This window comes from Diplotaxodon limnothrissa, linkage group LG7 (assembly GCF_057381915.1).
Source record: "Diplotaxodon limnothrissa isolate DT_005_m linkage group LG7, D_limnothrissa_male_GT1.1, whole genome shotgun sequence".
NCBI classification, from domain to species: domain Eukaryota; kingdom Metazoa; phylum Chordata; class Actinopteri; order Cichliformes; family Cichlidae; genus Diplotaxodon; species Diplotaxodon limnothrissa.
In genome coordinates this window covers 776,614-788,739 of record NC_140602.1, presented here as the reverse complement: position 1 = coordinate 788,739, position 12,126 = coordinate 776,614, and the positions used below count along the sequence as shown (strand labels likewise).

General features: G+C 45.0%; 1 protein-coding gene across 1 annotated transcript in view; it reads left to right on the top strand.

Moving 5' to 3' along the window:
- peds1a (plasmanylethanolamine desaturase 1a) overlaps window positions 1-12,126 on the top strand; it is a 57,509-nt gene that overhangs the window by 22,479 nt on the left and 22,904 nt on the right. The window lies entirely within an intron of this gene.

Genomic DNA, 12,126 nt, shown 5'->3' with positions numbered 1-12,126 from the left:
GCTGCATCAGGAGATGAGTGTTACAATCTGCCCTCGAGAGGAACCATTGTGTCGAGACTGCACACTTTGTATGGGGACCAGAGGGCTCAGCAGTCCAGCAAGCTTGTGCAAGTAAGGAATGTCGCTCTCACCGGAGACCACTGGACTTCGGTGAACAACGATAATTACTTAAAATATAAAGAATAAAAAAATGTAATTGGAGCCAGGCTATTAATAAAGTAATTGAGATTAATCGCAATTAATAACCGAAAATTGTGAGATTAGTTAGTTAATTTTTTTTAATCTATTGACAGCACTAATATATATATATATATATATATATATATATTCTTCCTTGTATAACTATGCATGTGACAAATAAAGAACCTTGAACCTTGAACCAAAAAAGGCTCTACAGCATGTAAACATATAATATACGCTCTGGCGGCCTTGGTTCTATGGTAGGTCTTAAAGGGTTAATGAACACCTGTAGCCCTCTCCGTACACTGCCCCGCTGGTTTCTGTGCACTTGTACAGGGATGTAATTAAGCTCCCTTTTACACACACTTAAAAAACAATGGCTGACTTAAAGCAGTCCTGCCTGTCTGCTTCCCGTTGTACCTTTCTATTGAACAACAGTGACGAGAGATGAAAGGCTTTTTTTAATAAACGGTAGAAGCAGCGTCCCTGCTCTTCAGTGCAGGGTCACACATCTTCTTTCACAGCCTCGGGTTTATCATTCAGGCCTGTAGATGGTTACACATTTGTCATTTCTGCACCAATGTGCACGTTTTCTATATTTTAAGTGTAACACAGTTAAAAACCAGAATTCCTAATCCTTCGATAAAGTGTACTCCCACACCAACATCAGGAACTGTCCTACATTTATCTCCCTCTCGCCTCCCTGTCCTCCATCATTTGCCCGTGCAGGTCATGAGGGGATAGGGTCTCATTTGGTTTTCTGATAATGGATATGATCTGATAACTCCCATCGAGCCAAAAGCCAGCAAAATTGTCAGTCTTCTGTGGCCTAATTACCCGCTGCGATGGCCAGCAGCTTTCTAAGACAGCGAGACTCTTCTTAGGAACCACCGTACACCCTGTGTCACCATTGGACTAATGCATAAAAGCAAATTAGTGGCTCGATGTCAAACGAGGCCCTGATTGGCTCTCTTTTATGCCTGTGCACACAAAGTATCTGGGCTCCTGTTTGTCATCGGCCTGATCACAAGGAAACACGGCGACCTCACATCCAAACATCGTATTGGAAGTTTTCACACGTAGGAAAGAGAAAAAGGTGAACACGTGGAACACCTGGATCTGTTCTTGCTCCAGTTTGTTGTGGGAGAGGGAGGAACAGATGTGCTTTGAGGTTTAGCCGGCTTAGCGTGCCGAACACTTGACCTGCTATTCTTCTTCTTCTTTCTTACAGATTGTAGGAGTCTTTGTATTGCTGCCTCGTACTGCAGCTGTTACTGTATAAACGGGTATAAATGACTCACGCTCCACATCCTTTACATACTCACTGTGTATGTACCTGACAAAGAAGCTCAGGTAAAGGCATCTTTCCTATGTGTTAGGACATTAGTATTCACAATGTGTTGCCTTCCTGCCTGCTGCCCGCCACTCATTCCCCAGACAGCGAATCAGCCGGCGTTGATTAATTTCAGCCTATTAGCACCCCTCGTTCCCCTCCCCCAGCTCCGCCCAGGTTAAATCCCCGTGCACACCCACATGCACGCTTGCAGGCAGGGGGTGCTGCTGGGTGAGCGATGGCAGAGAGGTTGCCAGGGAGCCAGTTGTTGTCAGAATGATATTAATGAGTGCACCGCTCTGGCCCTGTGTGTGTGTGTGTGTGTGTGTGTGTGTGTGTGTGTGTGTGTGTGTGTGTGTGTGTGTGTGTGTGTGTGTGTGTGTGTGTGTGTGTTTACGTGCCTTTAATTTGGGTGTTGTTGTGCCCAGTAAAGGCAGGTCGAGTATGTGTGTTCTTATTGAGAGAGAGGTTTGTGTTTGCTGAGGGTGTGTGAGTGTTCAAACACGCTAACATATGTCCATACATGCTCGTAAAGCCTGTTTGTGTGTCTGTAGCTGTGTGCGATATCCAGCAATGCCATGGCCTGAGGGACGAGGGCTTGTGTGTGTGTGTGTGTGTGTGTGTGTGTGTGTGCACGCGCTCTGTGGAGGCCTGTCCTAGTTTCCTTCCCCTCACCAGGGAGCTGGAGGATCCAAGGACTGACGCACATCACCTGACAGCCGCCCCACTGCTCCACGGCCCTGCACTGTGGGTGTGTGTGTGTGAAGGAGATGGAGTGTCTGAATGTGTGTATGTGTCAGATGATTGTGTGTGTGATAGAAAGAGATGTGAAAATGTGTTAGGAAATCCATCAGTTTGAGCGTCATGGTACGTCTGTTAGTGTGTGTCTTTGTCTGTGTGCATGCAGACAGTCAGAGAGATGGAGAGAGTGAATTTTGGTGTAGTGATCCCTTGAGGTGTGTGTGTGTGTGTGTGTGTGTGTGTGTGTGTGTGTGTGTGTGTGTGCGCGCGCGCGCCTTTGGGATAGAGTTTAGAAAATGGTGTCAGATGAAGCTTGGAGACAACAGAGCTAAATGTGGTCCACTTAACCTTCGTATGGACTGTGTGTCTATGATGTAAACACACTGGACCTGCGTCACATGTTCGCAGTATCGTAGTCTTTGTACCATCGATGTGTCCACGGGCCTGGTGCTCACACGTGATGCTTTTCTCAAGAAGAATTTGCAGCATTTCCACCGACACAGACGAACATTTGGAGATTAGTTTTTGTGCTGCAAAGTTGGAGCTTAAAAACTTCACCAGGATCTCTGCGCGAAACATTTTCTACTCTCTTCGTTACTTATTCTCTTCTTATATTTCAGTGGTTTCAATGGTTCTGTGAAAGTTCATATTATGTTTAATACTGGGTATTAAACCTCCTGCAGATGAAGCGACTCCACTCCTCCGTCTCAGACTGCATCTGCTGGTAGATCTTTGTTTTGCTTTGATGACCTGCTGAGAGCTGCAGGTCTCGGATATCTTGCCAAAACATCGTGTTGCATAACATAAATGTGAAGAAATCAGGCCTTTAGCTATTGTCCTGTTATCCTGTGAATGCAATTCATGTATCTGCATCTGTTCTTGTGATGAGCAGAACAGGTTCACCTGGTACACCTTACATTTTTAGCACCACCCAGGGTCAGGCCACCTTTAGAAATGCTCTGTAGTGATTGGATGTGTGAGTGCTGTCTGTGAGGAATCATCTGTGTGAAGTAGAGCTGGGCGATATGGCCCAAAATATTTTTCCCGATATGTATTTGAAAATTTGCGATAACGATATAACTGACGATATAAGTGATGCGAGACAAAATACAAAATGCAACTCCACCACTTTACTAGCGCAAAAAAACATCCATTTATTTTCACTTAAACAAGCAGCTGTTTTTTTTATGTGCATTAAAGCTATATAAACATTTAACAGTGCAAATGCAAATTCCTTGCTGAAAGTTTAACCAAAAGGCATTTGCAGTAGAAATGTGCTGACATATCCTGAGCATAACCATGTATAATATCCACTGGAGGTAAAAAGAGGAGCTTTGCAACATTAAACTGCAGTGTGCCAAATAAAAAAGTCAAATACGTATTTTTCGGACCATAAGCTGCTCGGGACTATAAGGCACATTAAGCGAAACAGAGCAGTCAGATAAATCAAACTTTATTCAACTCATTCTTCTTGCTTCCTCCTAGAGCTGGGCGATATGAGATTTTTTCATATCACGATATGTTTTTTTCATTTCAGGCGATAACGATATCTATCACGATATAAGCCAAATAACTATATTTGTAAGATTTAAATGTGCCGTTGCTCACAAGTAAAATGTGAAATAATCAGCAGCTTGTTTTTATTTAAATATTTATTTCCCATAATAAGTTCAACAGGGTAGATGTACTTAAGGAACATGAGACTTTTTCAGATAGATAAAGGCAAATATTGCAAACTACACAAAAGGCAGCCGCTAAAGCGTTTAAGTTTCAAAATAGAACAAACGAAACAGACTAAATTGTCAATTCCACTTAGAAACAAAATATTAATTCTAAAAATAAATCTTAGTTTGTTTTACAGAAGAACAGACAAAACTGACTAACTTTTGTCAATATCAAATAAACTGAGAACTAAAAGGAAATTCTCAATCTCTCCTTGTTGTATAGCTGAGCTTTTCAAACAGTTTTAACAGTTACTTTAGTCTGACAAAAGCCGAATGACGAATTAGCGCTTCCAGTCAGAGACTGAGGCTACGTCCACACGTACACGGGTATTTTTGAAAACGGAGATTTTCCGTTTTCGTTTTAAAAAATAATCCCGTCCACACATAAAGGCAGAAATGAAGGAAAACGCTGCTATGAACATGCCAAAGCAGCAGGTGGCGCTAGATTCCTAACCGTGCAGAAATGTTGGCCAATCAGAAGTCTAGAAGCCTCGGTGGGAAAAAGTAAACAAAGCTGGGGCATAGAAGCAGAACAGAGTCGTATGTGTGGAGGGACAGTAACTGTGTGTATATGTAAGCATTTAAACACTGCAGAGAGTAGAATTAACAGTATTGTAGAAATTCATTTCACCGAAACAATAACGTGGCGCACAGTGTGACGCATGCACCAGTTTACTGTATTTCCAGACTTGCTTTCGGCACAATTTACAGTGCACGCTACTCTGTTTTTTGTCAGACTTGAAATAGCCGAAATACCTTCACACTACGGAACTTCTATGGCTCTTCCGTTCGACAATCTCTCCGGCATTGGAACCATCATCTGTTTTCTCTTCGGTCACGCTCGGTTGATTTTTCTAGTCGGCACACTCATTTCCTCCATTACCCGCTGGCTCCATTACCCGCTGGCTGCTTCCCAAACAAACACACGTGCGGCTTGGCACTTGTGCTGTAAGTTACAAGTCACGCGACGTGACGCTGCGGCTGTGATTGGTTCGGCTCTGCGCTACTTAATTTGGATTGGCTGACCTTTTTTTTTTTTTTTTTTTTTTTGAGGACAAGAGCGGCGAGGTCTATCGCGATAGCTTAATTTCTCTATCGAGTAAAAGTTATATCACGATACATATCGTTATCGTTCTATCGCCCAGCTCTACTTCCTCCACTTCAATATTATTGAATATTGATTCATGAATGCTGTATTCTATCACAGCTGCTCTATTCCCATGTTGTTGCAGTGTATTAATGACTAACCTCGTATTGTGGATGGATTATCTCAGTTTTTCTCCTGACTGAAGTTTGGTCCGTTTACAGCATCCTGCCATCGATTACATTTGTCTCTAACCATGAGGAACCTTCACGTTAACTTTTATCCAGTGGAAAAAAGTTAGCGTTCATCCTCCAGCTTCACTGTGTTTATGCTAACATAGCTGTGTAGCTAGCGATCACGTAGCACATCATTATATACCAGCTAGCCCAACTTCAGTAACCCTACAAACGTCACTGCTGTTTAGTTTTCTGTCTTCATTTATGTTGGAAGTGATAGCAGAGCTGTACGTTTGAATTTTTCAGAAATCTCTCAGTCAGAACATGCAATATCATGTTTAGGTAACTAGTGACACTAGTGAGCTAACTTCCTGCTAACTTCTAACTCTGTTAAATGTAATAAATCCTGTTTTCATGGATGCCTGGATGTTAAACTTAACTGTTACACCTGGTAAAGCAGCAACGCTGATGATTTTATTAAAGATGAAAGAATTTAGACAGTTTTTAACTCTCAGTGATGCTGCAGTGTTCGTTGACTTTGAGACATGAAGCGGACGGAGTTTAGGACCCAGATTACTCCCAGATTTATGAGCATCTTAGTCCGACAAATACGACAATAATGACGGCCGCTTGCATGTTCGACAAAAAAAATTTGCTTTGGTGTGTATCTGACGGACGAAAGCTAAACCAGTGTCACACCACTGAAGTGGCACCATTTTTACAAACCAATTCTGGTTCATCCGTTTCACTCAACGATCCGGTTTCCCCCATCCCATTCTCCATTTCCGCCATGCTTTTTCGGCCATGTGCGTATGAAAACAAAGGCACTGCACATGCGTGTTTTACCCATATTCTATCGCAATTTTTTTTTTCTTTTGGATCTTTAGCCATCAGAATTGTTGTCTTAAGGCCAAGAAAGATGCCAAGCGGATTTATTTTACCAAGTGGATCATCATGGCCTTGCCATATTGGTCCATTTGATTGACCTTTATTATAATTATGAATTTATTTTATTTTCAGTTGCTACAAACGGGACAGACATGACTGGGGGATAGGACAGGGAGAAAGAATGAAAGAAAGAGAGGGAGAGAAAGAAAACCAAAGGGGAGAAGAGACGGTGAGAAGGGGGAGAAGAAAGGAAAAAAAAACAAACACCTGGGTCACCTGTATGGAGAAAAAAACAGAAGAGAAAGCAAACAACAAAGAGCAACATAATAAAAAAAACAGCACCATCACAATAAACTAGCTAGCAGTAGATATCAATAGATACTAAATAATAAACGATATTGTGCAGCACATAAGATAGACAGCACACAATGTGCTTAGAGGCAGCAGCCAAGAAAGCTGTAGTCCGCGTCTGTGAACACCTGTGTGCATACCTGTGTGGATCAGCATGCTTGTATTCCAAAGGTTTCTCCATGTAACGATCTGCTAGGGAGTGTGGGGAGCCACAGCCCCGTCCTCCAGGGTATGAAGCAGTTATGGAGGAGATATTTTATTTTCTTATCATTGCCTAACACAATAAGAAAATAAATACCGCCATATCATACGTGAATGGTATGATATGGTGTGTGTGAATAAGACCAGAAAGATGGCGATCAACTCCAGAAAGAAGAGGATGGCGACACGACCTATGTCTGTCCTCAGACAGGAAGGTGATGTCGTGTCTGGGCCCAATGCTTGGATGTGCCCATCGAGAACTGAGAGACCGAAAAGGAACGAACAAGCTCTGATTTTTGAGGAAGCTGAGATCCTTCAGTGAGTTCTGCAAAATGTTGACAGGTTTTCTGTCACTGAGTTGTGGAAACTACGATGTACTCTGCTGTGATGTGCTGGGGAAGCAGCGTTGGAGCGGTGACACCAGCCGATACTTGGCATGAGCCATCAAGATTTAATTATATGTTTATATTATCCACTACTAAAGAAAATACACACAGTCACAGCAAGACTTCAGACACAAAACCCCGAGGCTTTCATTATTATATCTGGAGACTTTAACCATGCCACACTTGATTCTACTCTGGCTGCTTTTCACCAGTTTGTGAATTGTCCCACAAGGAGCAACAGGACAGTTGACCTACTGTATGCTAATGTGAGAGATGCATACAGAGCCACCCCCCTCCCCCCACTAGGGAAGTCAGACCACAACCTGGTTTACCTACAGCCACAATACACACCCCTCGTCCAAAGGCAGCCTGTCACAACGCGCTCCATCCGGAGATGGACCCCAGAAAAGGAGGATGCTCTGAGAGACTGTTATGACACCACAGACTGGGATGTGCTCCTGAGCCCACATGGTGAGGACATAGAGGGGGCGACACACTGTCTTACAGACTACCTCAACTTTTGTGTGGACACGGTCGCCCCTGCTAAGACGGTACGGTGTTATCCTAATAACAAACCGTGGGTAACACAGGAAGTCAAAGCTGTCCTCAACATGAAGAAGAAGGCTTTCAGGAGCAAAGTGAAGGAGGAGATGAAGGCAGCACAGCGGGAGGTGAAACGCTGCCTGAGGGAAGCAAAGGACACCTACAGGAGGAAGGTGGAGCAGAAGTTGGAGAGGAACAATATGAGGGAGGTCTGGAATGGTGTGAAAACCATCACAGGCCACAACACCAAGAAAAGCACAGTGGGGGGGACTGTGGAGAAGGCAAACGAACTCAACAACTTCTTCAACAGGTTTGACCAGCCCACAACCCCCCCACCCTCACCCTCACCTTCACTACAGAGTCCTCTCCCCACTCTCCTGCCTCCCTCGCTTCCCCCCCTTCCTGACACCATGACACCCCCCTCCTCCAATCCCTCTCTCAGCAGCAAGACATCTCCCCCCCTCCCCTCCTCCCAAACATCTCCCAGTGTCACAGTGGATCAGGTCAGGAGACAACTGAGGAAGCTTCGCCCCAGAAAGGCAGCAGGTCCAGACAAGGTGTGTCCTAGGATGCTAAAGGCGTGTGCTGCTGAACTTGGGGAGCCGCTACAACGAGTCTTTAACCTCAGTCTGCGACTGGGGAGAGTGCCCGCCCTATGGAAGACATCCTGCATCGTCCCGGTCCCCAAAAGGAACCGGCCCAATGAGCTGAATGACTTCCGACCGGTGGCACTGACGTCACATCTTATGAAGACTCTAGAGCGGCTCTTCCTCAACCTCCTCTGACCACAGGTACAACATGCCCAGGACCCACTACAGTTTGCATACAAGGCGGGTGTCGGAGTGGAGGATGCCATCCTGTACCTCCTACACAGAGCCCACTCACACCTGGATGGGGGAAAAGGCATGGTCAGGATCCTGTTTCTTGACTTTTCCAGTGCCTTTAATACCATCCGGCCCTGTATGCTTCAGGAAAAACTGAACAGGATGGAGGTGGACCCCTGCCTGGTGGCTTGGATCTCCGACTACCTCACCGACAGACCACAGTACGTCAGGCTGAAGGACATCACGTCTGACACTGTGGTCAGCAGCACAGGAGCACCACAGGGAACTGTGCTGTCCCCTCTTCTCTTCACCCTGTACACCTCTGACTTCTGCTACAACTCTGAATTATGCCATATTCAGAAGTTTGCAGATGACACGGCCATCATGGGGTGTATCTGGGATGATCAGGAAGAGGAGTACAGAAGTCTGGTGAGGAACTTTGTCGCATGGAGTCACACAAACCACCTGCAACTCAACACCTCAAAGACTAAGGAACTGGTTGTGGACTTCGGGAGGTCTAGAGAAGGTCCACTGCCGGTTCAGATAGAGGGGGAGGAGGTGGAGGTGGTCAACAAGTACAAGTACCTCGGGCTGTGGGTGGACAATAAACTGGACTGGTCATGCAACACAGAGCACCTGTATAAAAAAGCCCAAAGCCGACTGTACTTCCTCAGGAGGCTGAGGTCTTTTAACATCTGCAGGAAGCTCCTGAGGATGTTTTACCAGTCAGTGGTTGCTGGAGTACTTTTCTATGCTGTGGTGTGCTGGGGGAGCAGCACAGCAAAGAAGGACTCATCCAGGCTGGAGAAACTGATCAGGAGGGCTAGCTCTGTGGTCGGCATGAAGCTGGACACTCTGGTGACAGTGGCAGAGAAAAGGACATTAAAGAAACTGATGGACATTATGGACAATGCCAGGCATCCTCTGCACACGGCCATTAACAACCAGAAGAGTCTGTTCAGTGACAGGTTGCTTCTCCCCAAGACAAGAACTAACAGACTTAAAAACTCCTTTGTCCCACACGCCATCAGACTGTTTAACTCCTCTCTGGAGGGGAGAGGGAGGGGAAACAGGAGGACAAAGGAGGGGGGAACAACTAAGCTGTAGTGCCTCTTCACCTCACTGTACAATACCTTGTGCAATACTTTTTGTAAATAGTCAACAGTGCAATAGACCTCAATACTTGAAATGTGCAATTCACTTGTATTTTTTATTTTTTATTCCTATTTATTCTATTTATCCCCTTTGTATATTTTATTTATATTTGTCTCTGTATTTATATATGTGTGTGTGTGTGTGTGTGTGTGTGTGTGTGTGTGTGTATATATATATATATATATATATATATATATATAACAATTCTGTAACTGTAACTTCGGTCGTTGCTGTGCTTTTTTTGGAAATCGAATTTCCCAGAGGAACCCACCCGAGGGATTAATAAAGTTCTATCTTATCTTATCTTATCTTATCTTATCTTATCTTATCTTACTAAGAAACAATTAAAGGAACACTTTGAAAACACATCAGATGTCAGAGGGTCCTGCTGATCTCTGTGCTGATATGGACGGTGTTAGAAACTGGAGCATGCAGCGTCACTTACAGGAAAACGATCAACCTTCTGCACAAAGGGCTGAATTCAAAGGAACCCCCAAATCAACGTAAAGTAACGCAGCATAATGTTGCACCTCAACATGGTCCTCAGTAGTTCGTACGGCCCCGTGTGCTTCTGTGTGTGCCGATGTTGGGCCATGCTCCTGATGAGACCATGGATCTGACATCGAAGCATCATTCCCAGAGGGGATCTACCGGATTTGGGTCAGGCGAACACCGGGGCCAGTCGGCGTTATCAGGAACTGATCGCACTGTCTCGCCACATGAGGCCGGCGTTGTTGTGCACTCAGAGGAACCAGCAGCCACTGCACCAACGTAATGTTTGACAGTAGTTTAGGGATTTCATCCTGATACTTGACAGTAATCAGGATGCTGTTGTTCCTCAGTGAGTATGCTCAGTGCCTCCCCTACACCGTCACTGACCACATGCTGAACGAGGTTACGGGCATCCCCCACGCCTTATCAAGACCCATGTTTGCCACATGTGCTGGTGGCGGACCTGCCTGTTCTGGTATTACAGCAGCCAGGCTCCATGGCGCTGCACAGTGAACACAGGGCTCACTAGAGGATTTTGGGCTCATGAAGTCTTCTTTCTGATTGGTTGGTCAGAGACATTCACACCTGCTAGAAGTCCTTCTGTCAGGCTCTGGCAGTTCTTCCTGCTGTTCCTCCTTGGACAGAGGAGCAGATGTCCACTCTACTGATGGATCTTCTACAGTAACTGCCTTTCTCCTGGAATTTCCTCCATGCTCTCGAGACTGTGCCGGGAGATACAGCAAACCTTCTGCCAGTGGCATGTATGACTGAGCCATCTTGGAGCAGTTGGACAACATTTGCAGCCTTTGGAGGGTCCAGGTATCATGATACCAGCAGTGACCCTGACTCCTGTAAGAGCAGTCAGAGAAGATGACGAGGGGTAAAGTGACGTCACTGTAAAACCTCTTTGGAGGTTCCCCACCAATATCCTCGAAGTTTAACTGATTTGATGCTGAACTCTGGTTAAAATGTATTCCTTTGACTTTTGTTTTTCAGCAGTACATTAAATATAATCTGTACAGACTTCCTGTTAAAGATGATTGTTTGAATCAAGCCGAGTATGTGGTTATCAGCGCACCAAACGACTCGTTCACAGCTGAAAGTTTTTCAAAACAATTTTCAACAACCAGCAAAGTCAAAGTCATTTAGAAGTTTCTACCATCTGCTTCTTTACAACTTTGATGGCGTCTATTTTTAGAAGGTGAAGGGTCACGTTTGACGATTCGTGAAATATCCATAATCACATATTCTAAATCTCGGGTGACCGCTTCAGTCCATATGAGAGGCTGATAGCATATTCATACTCAGGTCTACAGGCCTGTGTGCTTTATTAGAAAAAACTGTCATGAATATCTTATAGGCTCCTAATGCTGTGTGATACATTAGGATCTGGACACATTAAAGTTTTAAAGGCACATTAGATTGGCAATGACAGAAGGATTAGGAGAACGGCGTGGGGGGCGTGGCTGTAAAAGAAGAAGAAAGTGAGTTAAAAACATTACAGCGGTGGTTTATATTTGTGGCTTTATTTACTGAACGATGTCACGTTTCCTGCTTGAGCTGGCAGGTCACGCGAGCAAGGACCGCGAAGAAGGAAGCAAGGCGCCATTCAGAAGACCGCAAGTTTGTGGGAGACGCTTCTCGCTCACGTCGCGCGCTCTATGCTGCGCGCTCTATGCTGCGCGCTCTATGCTGCGTGCTCTATGCTGCGTGCTCTTTTTCAATAATATATTATCTCTGATCTTCAGTGCTGTTGGCTGGAGGCTTTCTCCCTTCTAATATTGCTGAATTGCAATAGAGTACTTTTAGTTAGTCCCTGTTCTTCCTCTTTAGTTGATACTGCTGACCTATGAGGTCTACCTCCCACCTGAAACAGCCCTTGTGTGTGTGCTGCTCGGTGCTGCGTCCGTGTCAGTGTTTCACATATGAGAGGTCATGACCCCGCAGCCTGGAGTACACTTGTCTTCATCTGATTACATATTAACAGCCTGGACACACGGGCGTGGTCGTTGTGGGCGACGGGTCCTTTGACCCTCGGTAAAAAGCGA